The sequence below is a fragment of the Corvus cornix genome, chromosome 4 (genome assembly GCF_000738735.6).
Source record: "Corvus cornix cornix isolate S_Up_H32 chromosome 4, ASM73873v5, whole genome shotgun sequence".
Lineage (NCBI taxonomy): Eukaryota > Metazoa > Chordata > Aves > Passeriformes > Corvidae > Corvus > Corvus cornix.
Genome location: NC_046334.1, coordinates 15,308,444 through 15,321,908, shown reverse-complemented (window position 1 = coordinate 15,321,908; position 13,465 = coordinate 15,308,444). Strand labels below are relative to the sequence as shown.

The window sequence follows — 13,465 nt, the reverse complement described above, 5'->3', positions numbered from 1 at the left end:
GAGGACAACATTAGGCCACAACACCCCTAATCTCCATGACCATATTAGTATCTTTCTCCAGACGCTATTGCCCCATTCAGCACAGTGTTTATGGCTGACCTCAAAGGCAATGGTCCTATCAACGTGTTTATGGTTGAGCATGCTCATAGATGTAATGGACCTTTGTTTATCCGTGAAGACTGTTTTCACGAGAAATTAATATTTATGGTGTCAAAGTGCTTACACACTTTAGGGTACTTAAATGCTGTGCCCCAATGGAGCCTTCGTATTCATGAATTAATTTAATATGCAAAATTCAGGGATGAATTTTGCATCAATAATCCGTGCCAGATCTGCATATATGGCTCTGACTTCTGGCATAAAGTGATGCATTCTCAGTCTCAACTCCCACATAAATATATTTACATTAGGTGTGCAAAGGCAAGGTTCACAATGTGACTTCTGTGGCTGAGTTCAAGTCCTACTGGGAAAGCTTTTGAGAAATTGCCCTCTCTCAGTCTTTGCCACCCTCTTGCCTCAGCAATGCTGAGTAAATGCCTAACTGCTCTCATTTCATTCCAGTGCAAAGCAAATAAAGTTCAGCAAATAACTTAAGGCTTGGTACCATCACACAGTGTTACAAATTTTTACTTCCAGAAAATCCAGCAACATCGTCCATAAATGATGTCTATTTGAGTTCAAAGATATCCCAAAACAAGATGTCTAGGTCATATCAATTCATCTCAACACAGAGGGAAAGTTAATTCTGAGACTGGTTTGCAGAGCAATTCTAAAGAGAGCTACATCACCATGTAATGGGGCTGTGCTCCAAGGAATGCTCCCCTAACCAGCCCCATTTGCAAATGATTTTCAGGATAAAAATGAGCAAGTGATCTGTAATAGATAATAAACAGCTAATCATTACATCACACATACCACATCAATTAATATTGATACATTTATTAAACCTCTTTTATATATGACTTACATTAAAGCATTCTATTTTATCAAGGATTCAAAGGGATTAGAGTTTAATTTGTTATTTTAGTATACTATACCTTTAAATTGTTGACATATAAGTTGTATAAATAGAAACACCATAAATCTCTTAAAAAATGTACCATAAATTTTTTATGTATGACCTTTAAGTAACAGCAGTCTGTTGCATAACTCTACAGGGGAAGTCACATGGTGGAAACCTCATATTTCCTTAAATTTATGGTTGTTTCTTGGTGGTCTAAAAGACTTCTTTTTTTTTTTTTCTCTTTTATTTTTTCTAAAGTTGTAATCTTAGTAAATTGTTTAATGTTTGGTCTAATGCAGGTCAATGTAAGTTCTTATTTAGATTTATAATAGGAAATATATAATGTCAGATACCAATGAAGCCTGGCTAATAAAGTCAAGGATACCAGTGTTATGTTTCATTATAATGATGTGAAGATAATGCCTTTAGCTGCATAACCATCATGTTAGCTACAGACCATAAAATAATCTTTATGAAATCTTGGGGTAAGATTAATTAAGAGAAAAAATACTCGATTTTTTCCAGCATTTTTTTCCCTCCTCAATCAGAAGCATTTTTGATTGATAAATCCCCTCATCACCATTGTATCAGATCTCATTTACTGACACTAAAAGTCAAGTAAACGCTGAAGTGGAGAGAATTGGCTGCCTCATGTTCTCCTGTTTTGTACTACAAAAAAAAAAATCAGTGGAGTTTGGGCATGTGCCTAAATGCTTGCTGAATTAGGGCCTTACGAAACAAAATTTTATATTAAGGTGATGATCATTGCCATTACTTTGAGGAAATTTTTCTCTTTCCAACTCCAAAAGAGTTTGGTTTACACTCAGAACAGTGTTATCAGCATTAACAGAAAAGGTCTGTCTCAAGTTAAAACATGCAAGTGAATATAAGTTGCATGAACAAGAAGAAATTATTAGTGGTTTTCCACCTCCACTGAAATCCTCAGAATTCAAAACAGGAATTTACAACACTTGGCAGAATAAAAATTAAACCCCACTCAGAAATGTCAATATTTAACATACGTAGTACAACCATAATTTAATGAGTTCTTTAAAAATACACAGGCACATACATCAAGTGCACAATTTTCAAAACCCTTTTTCCCCAACAGTGGAATTGAATGGTGGAGGCATAACAACATCAGTTTATTCTTTCCTATAAAATAAATTCTTCTAGATAGTCTCAACTCCCACGTAAATATATTTACATTAGGTGTGCAAAGGCAAGGTTCACAATGTAACTTCTGAGGCTGATTTCAAGTCCTACTGGTAAAGCTTTTGAGAAATTGCCCCCTCTCAGTCTTTGCCACCCTCTTGTCTCAGCAATTTATGGTACATAAAAGACCATTTATTTAAGCCTTAAGATATGCAAATCAAGCATGTGTGCACTGTTTATACCCACTCATGTTCCACTTTTGGGGCTACAAAAACAATTACATTTGATGAGAATTTAATCTACAAGGCCAAGGAAAACTGCCTTCACCTTAATGCTGGATGCAAGTGTATGTAGTGAGTATGTGTCCATAACACCTAAGCATAAACAGCTTGGAAAATCCAAGCTCTGCACAGTTATAAATCCTCCCCTGAGAGGCAGATGTGCAAGGCAGATGAGCACGTTCCACAGGAGATGCAAGTGAAAGCAGTGCTTTGTGTGTGCAGCCTAGCAAAGGACGAGGGCAGCTTTAGATTGGATATTAGGAAGAAAATCTTTACCCTGAGAGTGATGAGGCACTGGCACAGGCTGGCCAGAGAAGCTGTGGATGCCCCATCCCTGGAAGTGTTCAAGGCCAGGCTGGATGGGGCTCTGAGCAATCTGGTCTAGCGGGAGATGTCTCTGAGAATAGCAGGGGGGTTGGGACGAGATCTTTAAGGTCCCTTCCAACCCGAACCATTTTAGGATTCTATGAACTAATATAACACAATTCTATAATGAAGCTGAAAGGGGTACTAATGATTCATTTTCAAGGAACAAGGGATGGATTTACCATCAGGTCATACATCCATAGGCTACTAACTAACAAGCAGAGAACTCAGCCCTGCTGATCTGCTCGTGCTTGCAGTTGCAGTGGGCTCTGTAAAAGGCTGCTGTTCATGCCTCCAGCCTCACTGCTTCTCCATTCAGCCCATGTCAACCTGAATGTAACCCATCAATCAAAGATAACCAAAAGTGTGCCTTTAGTGTCTTAACAACATTTGATTCAAGAGATTTTGGTCAGCTTGTCCAGAGCTCTCAGGTGCTAGGTAGGTTCAATGTATACTAAATAAGAATGGAAAATACAAGAATGATTTTTTTTTTTTTGCATTCTGATTTCTGGATAAGCACTAAAACAATTAATACATGCTAAATAAATATCTCCAGGAGGGTTTAACAGTGAGAAATCAGATGTGTCAAAAATCTGCTGAAAACCAAATGAAGACCAAGATAAAATAACAGCCACTTTACTGTCATCGTATGAGCATCGCTCAGTTAAGGAACAGATAATTTGTATAATGAGTGTGTTTGAGCCTGGAACAGGGTTAATCCAGAATCTTGACAGACATGAAAGACCAGCAAACCTTTAATTTTCTCAATAATTTCCTTTCAAAAGAGCATTTAGAGCCTGAACTTAGGGGAAGGATGATACTACTCAAGGCTAGTCTGGAGAAGAAGGAAAATGTGCACCAAAAAGAGAGCCTGGAACTTTTTCCTATGCATGCAAGGCATTCATTATCCTCACAAATAACAGAAAAATCAGCACTGCTGAGGCTTTCACAAGTAGATGAGGGTGTCAAGGGAGAGGCAAAAATCCATCCCGCAGGCAGCGAGTCTTAAGAACCTCAGAATGCTGGCAATGGCTTCGTTAAAAACCAGAGAGCCTTCCAATGCCAAGAACAGACACTAAAATCTCAGACAGTTAATGCAAGAACAGGATAGAGAGAAGTGAGAATATTCTGAGATTTTGAAAACATACTCTCACCAAGTGTGGACTGAAAGGTTCTCAGAAAGGGTCAAATGAAATATTTCATTTCAGTGTTGACATTCTTTTAACTAAAACTAATTTCTAAACTGAAAACAACCCACTGAAATAATCAAAGTTCCCACTTTTACACATATTAAAACTGGATGTTTCAAGAATTTCAAAACTATTTCACTTTCTGCCCCCCAAATACAACATGTGTCACAAGCAAACCTCCTTTTCCATCAGGGAAAGCAGGGGCTTGGACAAATCAGCATTTTCCAATGCTGTCCTTATCCAGAGATCTTCTAGCCATTTGTACTGAAGACATTTTTCATAGTAATTTACTGGTTGTCTTAGGACAAATGAGTTCTGAAGTTCCATGTCTGCATCAGCTATTGACGCACACAAACATATTCCTCCAATTATTCCATATGCATGCAGTGCCTCACCCTATTTCATTTTTATAACTGTGCATGCTTAACACATTCCTTCTTTGCAATGTCCAAAACTATCTTTGCATTCTCAACAAGAAACATATTTCTCATTCACACATCTTGGGCCAAACCCAGATGGTATTAGTTTCCTACAAGGGTATTTCCTGTATGTCTGAATTGTCAACACGGCTGTGGATTGCCATCATTCTCCTCTTATATACAGATTCTAGTCATGGAGAGCAAACCGTATATCCTCCACCACCCTGGTTTTTCCACTTGGCACATTTCATAAAAATATTCACATCTCTCTCCAAAATACTAATATTTTTCTCACTATTTTAGTTGAGAGGTAAAGACAAGACCTATATGAGGGATCCGCGAAAAACGCCTGATTATTTTAGCTTCCTCTGTCATGCGCAAAATGTCTGTGGAAAAAATATGAATATCTCTGGATTTGTTTACTCCTCGTTTTCAGGTAGCTGGCACATTACATATATTTTTTAGATTTATTGAAAGAACTAAAATAATTGCTTAAGTCAGTATTTAAAGCCAAGCTTAAGTGCAGTAGTGCAGGCAAGTCACTTGCTGGCCTTTCTGCCCTCGGCCTGCACAGCTCCTGGGGCACCAGGAGGCTGATGGGATTGGCAGAGAACCAGTGTGAAAAATCCTTGGGCAGTATCAGAGAATTCAAATGCTTTTTTTCTTCTCTGCTCCCATTCAGTGCCTTTTCAGAAATGTGGAAGTTCAGTGCTTAAATGTGTTTCTGACCCAGGTACAAACACAGTGCACATGCATGAGTTTTGTTGAAAAAATGCAATCATAGCCTTTTTTGGATTTTTTTCTAGCTGCGTTTGTATCAGGACTCCAAAAAGTGCAGTCTTTATATTTCAAGGAGTTTGATTTCAGATAACAAATACAGTTCCAATGCTCACACTCACATGTGGAAGCTTAAAACTCAGTAGCAGATGCTGGACATTCAAATGGGTTTTCTGTTTGCATTTGTGCCAATAAGACAAGACTGTTTACTTCTTGGAACCGCTGAATGGCCAAAGAACACAATTTCAATACTGGTATACACAATTTCAATACTGGAGTAAGAAGACATAACAGAGTGGGCTAGCCTTCATCCAGTAGTGCTGTTGTATGTCTACTGGTAAAATGTTGAAGAACACTTAACAGAGCTTCTAAATACAAAGTCTGACTTTGCTTATTACTGAGAAAACCAGCAACACATGCAACCAGCATTTGCTTTGAAGATATGACATTATTATCAAAACTATGCTGAATGCTGATGCTAAATATAGGCTGAAATATGCCTCTCCATGCATGCAGATTTCAGAGTCCAAAAGTTCTTCGGATATTAGAGAGCAGAATAGCATTTGCTTTATCACTAGGATTTGCACACACATTTTTTGGCAGCTGAAAAATAGTGACATGTTCCCATCTTTTGGGGCTTGCAGGAAAAGCCTCATGTTCTACATGGGGTCTCTGCCCTCAGGAGAGAATCTCAGACAAGATCATAGGAGGAATATAAGCATCAATTGCAGTTAACATTTTATATCCTTCCCATCTCTCTCCTGTGTTTTTATGCTACTTGAACTTCTAGCCTTCAAATTTTCTCCCACGCTCCTAGTAAAAACCATTCAGATAATGCAATTTTCTAGTTTCTTACAATAAGAAGAAAAGGAGATTTGAAATGTCTTGCAGAAATTGCTTTAGAGCCTTTGATAAGTACCTTCAGAGCCTTAGTGACCAAAGCCAGAAATTTGCTTAAGAAATAACCTTCAATGAAGAAGATTACTTTTCTATTTTACAGTGAAGATGAGCATCATTTTGATAAGCCATGGAACTCACTCTTCTCTCAAAACAGTGACAGAGCTCATAAAGGCCACAGTTTAATCCAGGTTATGTTGCAAACATGAATGATTATCATAGTAATACTTGGCAAAGAAACACAAATGGTGTGGACTGAATAAAGTTCCTCTAGCCCTTTATTACCCTCTGGCAAAATATATCCTGTTGAAGGGGTGATTTAAAATTCTTTTTTAACCATTTCTTTTGCAAGATGCAGACTGTTAGTAACTTTTGTCACTTGCTGAGCAAGTTTTAATACCCATGAGCGTGCAGACAACAGTAAGGACATGGAGACCAATCTAAAGGGAAATCCATAGCTTTTTTCCTTCAAGCTGGCTGTGGTTTTCTGTTTTCTCCCCCAGCCCCACAATATTTAAATACATAGGTCATGTGAATGTACCATTCCTTTTGCAACCAGAAAAAGCAAGTATCTGCTCTAATAGGTGACAATTTAGCACTGAAAGCCAAGGGAGAAAGGCAGAATTGTTTGTAAGAGGAATGTCATCATGGCATCTTTCCATTTGCATCCCTCTTTTTTGAAACTAGTTATTTTTTAATGCCTACAATTAGACAGATCAACATTTCTGGTTTTAATTTAATGCAGAGAGTATGATAATTGCTGTTATTCTGTTCTGAATTATATCCCTAAATTTCCATATAAAGTGGTCACGGTAAAACAGCATGAATTTGTTTTCGATTATCGGAGTATAGAATTTGTTGTAGGTTCGTTCATTTTACATAAGCACTGTCAAATTTGCTTTGTGTCACCATTCATCCTCTTTTTTTCCCCTCTCTCAGCAGAAAAGAAAATAAGTCTTACAGCACATTTTAAAGTGCTGTAGACTTTTTTGTCAACATTTATTAAAATTAGGAGCTCAAGAAGATCTTTGTATGATAGTAGGATTTTTTATATTTCCATAGCATATTTTTATCCTTAGGAAGGACAAAAGTGACAGCAGTGATTGGCTGAAATGTCAGGCCATAAAAAAAGCAACTTCTGTATTGAATTATAATTCTTAGAGTCTTTTGACAACTCTCTGCCATTAATCTGTATTTTAAGCAAAATGAAAAATTCTATTGAACATCCTACTGAAAAGTAAAGATAAGTTTTAGATACCTACTGAAGGAATGAGAGCATGAGAAAACTAGAGCAGATGGCTGAAAGGACTATAGTCATATTAGAGCATTGGTACAACAGCAAATCACTAATAAGATTAATTTGTATCATTTGTGTGTTTACAGAAAAATAAAGTCAGATAGCATCAAAATAGGGTGTAAGTTTAAAAAAGTCATTCTTGATTAGAAGAGGTAAAGCCACAGTTTTGGTGACTGGGAAAAAGGATTATTAGTGTCTTGTCATCATGTCATGTGTTTGCAAATGTTAATTGGAACGTAGTCTTTTCTCTGCGGGGTATCATCTGAGCCAATTTTATTGGACTGCCCACTGAAAACGAGTTGTAAAATTTGCCTTTATCACAGAAGTGGGATGGAAAGGTGGGTAAAGCTTCAGAGCTACAGAAAGGAGGAGAAAAAATACAAAAGGTCATCAGGTCTATTCTCCCCTATTAATGAAGGATTTTCATGGTCAGTAAATTTCTGAACAATTACTGCATTCTCATTCACTGGAAGGAAGCTTTCTGGCTGTCCTGGAAGGCTAATTCTGCAACACAATAGACCTCAAACCAATGCAGCAGAAAACCTGTCAGGGAAAGACAGTCTGTAGTGGAAGAATGCTGAAGAGGAAAAGTGCAGGAGAGCAGATACGCCAAATAAATAAATAAAAGACCAGAAAGTGGAGGTGTGCCAGGGAACTGAGACGGAGCATGCTTATTTTTTACCTTCCCATAGTGGCCTCCGCTGGTGAACCACTCACTGAGTTGCTGGTGGAATGTAAAGCTTCCTTGAAAATAAATCCAGCTGGGGACAGAGGTGGAATCACCACCTGTGTTCCCAGAGGATAAATGCTGCTTACAGCTCAAGAGGCCTCTGTGGTGCAGGAAAGTGTGTAATTCACACCTTCCTGAGCCAGCTTTACTGAATGCAATAATCATCTGGTCTTTATTTGAATCTTCCTCTTCCGGGACTGATTTCCACTGTCTTCTGTTATTCCAATTCTCCTAAAGCAGTGCAGTACATAAAGTTTCTCAGTCCAGATGCAGACCTCACATGGGCTCATGGCCACCTCCTTGCAAGCACACTCACAGCCGTATGTCACTCTGCCCAGAACTGCTCAATTATTGGCTGGCTCTGGGCAGTCTCGAAGCTTTCAGCTGCTCCCAGCCAATTAATTGGGAGAGTTGCGGAAGCAGGATTTCTGTTGTACCAGAAGAGTGTGAAGGAGGCAAGCTGTGGGTTTGTGTTGGGTTGGCATCTGCATTTATAAGTTTCATGTACTTTCTTTAGGAGGACGGGAAGAAAGAATTGTATTATCAGGGGACGAGGACTGTCATTTGGATTAAACTAAAGACTTGCCCAGCAGAACAGCAAAATCTGGAGTTGAGGAATTAAAAAAAATAAGTACAGAGGACTAGGACTAGAAGTGAAAGGTCCTGCATTTAGTGACTGGTATCTTCAAAGGACTGTGAAGGTAAGGAAAAGAAAAAAAATGATCCCCCCATGTCAAAATTTTGTCTTTGCTGCAACAGAAGTAAGAAGAAAAAAGAATCAGGGTTTAAGTTCTATTGCTATCAAACATCAGAACAGAAAACATTGTGATGGATGCACTTTGGCCTTTTTCAGCTAAATCCTGCCCTGCACCTAAATGAATAAAAAGCATCTCTAACTTCAGTAGGTTTTGTGCTTAAATTCCAAGTCAGAGTACAGTCCTTTAAGTATTTCTCATGTATAAATTTAATTGTCAAGCATTCTTGTACCTAAAGTTATTTTAAAGTTAAGTATTAAAATAGTGCATTTGTTGAAATCAGTAAAAAATAATGAAAATGTTTTAAAAAAATCCTTAGATAACTGCAAAGCCCTTTACAAACAAGGAAAAAAGTGAAGCTCTGCAACACAAGAGGAAAAAGGAAATGCTTTGGAGATAGGGTCTAGTATGTAGACCATACTGAGCCATGACATCAGTGTAATTATTTTCCCCTAAGGTAAATGTCTTAGGTTACAAATGCTTCCCTTGCCAGAGGCCTCAGGCCCCACAGATAGCAAAGCACTTGAGTCCTCAACACCCGAGAGGTCTAGTAGGAGCTCTGCTCCTGCAGCCTGCCTGCAGCCCAGACAACTTCTGTTCCTTTCATTCTATATTTGCTGTATTTCCACCAGGCAGGGGCAATTCCCTCTTGTGGAGCTCAGAATAGGTGGTGCAGCTTGAAGGGCAGGGTGTACCCCTGCAGCAGACCTTGGCAGGCTTCTGCTTCTGCTGGAGTCACGTTTCTATCCTGTGCTGGGGCCAAATTTCCAAAACATGGCGATTAAGCAATGACTTCCTACAGAGAAGAATACCTGACACTGATCTTCAGCCCTCCTGAATCTCTTTCTGAAGAGTTCAGACGGTGCTGCCTGATAAGAGATTTTACACCCTTCACCCATGTTTTTTACAAATAAAACTCCTTAAGATCAAACACTTGGTAAGGCATACTGATTATGCTATTTATTACATAGGAAATAAACTAAAGGTGACTATATTACTTCAACAACTTACCCAGCATTTGCACTATAATAATAGATGAAAACAAATGGTACAAAGATATTAGAGTTAAAATATTAAGTCAGTGTTGAATTTGCATAATTTAAGCACTACCCCTTTTAAAAAAGGTTGTTACTCCATTCCAACACGAATGGGTTTGTCTAGACACAAGAGTTAAGTATAAATACCATTCTATAACAAATATATATATACCATAATAGTACTGGTAAGTATAAATACCATTATTTTATAAGTATCATATAAAGAGTGCATTTTGAAATCAATTTTAAAGGAAAACTTGGAATATGCTACCTACATTGTTTACTATTAAGCCACACAGAGTAATGGAAATAAATGGTCATGTCTGGTTTTGCTTACTAGCATTAATTACTACTAAGGATACGTAATTAAGGGTCATACATACAATATGATTTATTTTAAATTAAATAGTTTAAAATACCAGTTAAAGCATTCCTTTTTATATTTCTCTGTATTTACTCTATGTAATAACACATATACTGACATAATTAAATGGCAACATGTCTTAAAAATAAGGGCAGCATATGTTTCTGTATCATAGAAAAAGTGTAATACCTTAATAATATTATAAAACTTCTGTCTATAATATCAGAGATATACCAGAGTACATTTGAAAGCACACAAATTGGAAGCAGAGCCCACTTCTAAGGAATGGTTACACGAAAATAGCACCATTCTATAAAAATCCAGTATTCACATGCTTCACATGCAGCATTCACAATGCAAGTGACTTCTCTTAGTGTGAGTCAAAATACAAAGTGGATCATGTTGTGCACTTATTTAACATTTTTACAAGTGTAAATATATTATGTCAGAAATTACAGTGCAAAAAGAAACAGCCATTTAAAAATGAAAAATATAGAAACACTTTGTTTTAAAGTTTACTTAGCTTTGTACTGACTTTATAGAATTCTGATTAAATGATTTTCATGGCTATGGTCTTAAACTAGATCAAACTGAGGTTTAAAGGTACAAGGTTCCTGGTCCAAGGAAATCAGTTTTGGAAGAAGTGTAGTATTGGTGCAGAAGGTGTCACTGCCATGAACAGGAGAGGGGAGTGTTCAAGCTACAGAGCAGCACAGGCAGACATAGAAAGTGGGAGCTGCCAGATTTAGTTACAACACCAATTTCACATTGGCCCCAGTCCACAGTATGTTTAAGTAATTAATACTCATTTCAGCCAACCATCATTCTTTGTCTTCAACAGACATCCCAATGGAATACAAAGATTTGCCTCATTCTTCTTGCCGTTCCTTATACAACTGACAAACATTATTGGTTATTCCATCAAATAGTGCAGTGCAGAATCTCATACAAGCTGCTTTATCATCTACAGTTTGTTGGTGCTGGTTTCATCTAAAGGGAAACTTTCAAAAAAAAGGATGTCAATAACTTATTAACCTGCCAAGAAAAAGATCCGGATGTTTGACACATGGTCTCCCCAGGAAAGACTGAACAGCCTGGGATGCTGGTTTCACATCAAAAGTCCATTGATAAAAAACGTAAAAGTGAGGAATATTCTATAGAGAAAGTCTGAAATTTTGTACATAATTATTTGGTTTGATAGTACTAAAATGCCTGCTCCTAAGGGATTTTGCTGGATATCTCTCAATTTACCACACAGCATATGAGACAACACTACAGCAAACTATATACTTTCTGGCACATAGAGGGCATTTCAAAAGCAATGGAAGTTGTGGCAGTGATTTGGTTGGAAAGAACAGGTTTGCCAGTTAGTGATGAAGCTGAAAATACACATGAACAATCAGTTTCTAAAACCAGGAAAACTAAATATGGAAAAACTCATCTGGATTTCTAGTTGAACGTAAGCCAACTAATGGCTTGATGCTGCACTGATTTCAGTATCTTGGAGGGATATTCAGAAAGTTTTTATTAACTGCATGAATAAATAGACTTTTTAGAACAAAATGTCTATCCGACTTTGAAAAACAGCAGTGTGATTTTTCAAGAAGCAATAGAAACAATGTATAAAGAGATATATTGCAGTCTAACAGAATCATGCAAGACAGCAGTGAGTGAAAGTCCTATGAATGCAACTTGCCATAGTTACTACCTTGCAGGTCCCATGTTTCATCCATTTTTCAAATTCTTGCTTCATGTGTACTTCATTAAAAGCTCTTAATTTAATTTTCACCTGTTTATGCTTTCAGCAACTTTGCTTTCACACTGAGACGGCTGCCATGGCATCAAGCACTAAATAAAATCTTCAGCTTAGTAACAAAAAGATCTCTTCTTACTAATACTTTCAATAATTCACCTTGCATGGCAGACCTGGTGTGACTCATTGACATTCCTGGGCCCTTAAATGAGTTGAACTCATCTCTCATGAGAAGAAATAGGATTGTCTTTGTCTGGGCACAACAGATAGAATCATTCATCAGGAATCTTTGAAATATGCCTTCCTGTTCCCAAAGCAACTGATTTGCCTCCCTTTGCTTCAGACTTTATCAGAGCAACTTGGTCAAAACTCTTAGAAACTCAAACAATAATATCTACAATCAGTTCAGACTCAGCTGCAGAATTATTTTTGGCTCATAAGGGAGAAAGAGCTGGATTGCCAGTGCCTTCATCCATGATGACTGCAACTGATTTGGCAGCTCTAACTAGACTTTCAAAACTAACCTCTCTGATAACCCCCTGAAACTAAATTTTTCTAGCAAACAAACTAGCAAATTTTGCCTGCCTCTAAATTAGCAGGATCCAGATTTCATTGTACAAATCTGTTTGTATGGAAATCTCGTGACCTATTTACATCCCCATTTCAGATTCAGGTTTCTCTTTGGTGGTTGTGATTAAAAAGGAAGTACAGCAATCATGTTGAATTAAAATAAATTAAAGCTGTGCACTTTCCCAGTTAGGCCCTTTGTGGGATGACTTTCAACAGGAAGACAGGCCCATCCATCACTCTGAAGTGCAAATACATTTTAAAAGGTTCATTCTCTCTTATAATTTAAAATTTCATAATTAGCTATCTTGGGTGTGGTTAGAGTTGCAAAACGTTGTTTCCTTACGGGTGCAGAACTGGAGCACTTGAATCTGCAACAGTCACTGGTTCTAGTTTTGAAGGGCTGGCAAGCCCTGGGTTAAACTCCAAAACAACTATCAGCTTGTGAATAATCACATATATGAATTGAATTTGAATTGTTATCTGTGTGCTGTGTTTATTTCTGTGCCTCAGCTTCGTTCCCTGTATTGCCTCAAGAGCAACAAATGAATCTAAGTTTTGTTCTTCATTTATACAAATTCGGTTTTAGGCATAGTAAGGGTACATACATTTTTAGAAGCTTTTTAGAAGCCGAAAAGAAAATTGCCTTCTATTTAAGTGCACAGGGTATTTGCATTGTCACAGTACATTACATAGATTGGATGCTTAACATATAACTGTACTAATCTTCATGGCAAACATAATAACAAAAGAAAGTTGTTCTGAGATTTTTCTATTTTTACTTTAAAAAATAACAAAAAACCTTTCCAGTGAGGGACCACATGTAAAAACTATGGTTTCTCTGCACACAGACCAAGGCTGCTTATTACCTACA

The 13,465-nt window shown here is 37.5% G+C and overlaps 1 protein-coding gene across 1 annotated transcript in view; it reads left to right on the top strand.

The window, feature by feature from the left end:
- The window catches only part of LOC104697326 (hedgehog interacting protein), a 76,015-nt gene that overhangs the window by 35,879 nt on the left and 26,671 nt on the right, over positions 1-13,465 (top strand). The gene's annotated exons all lie outside the window — the stretch shown is intronic.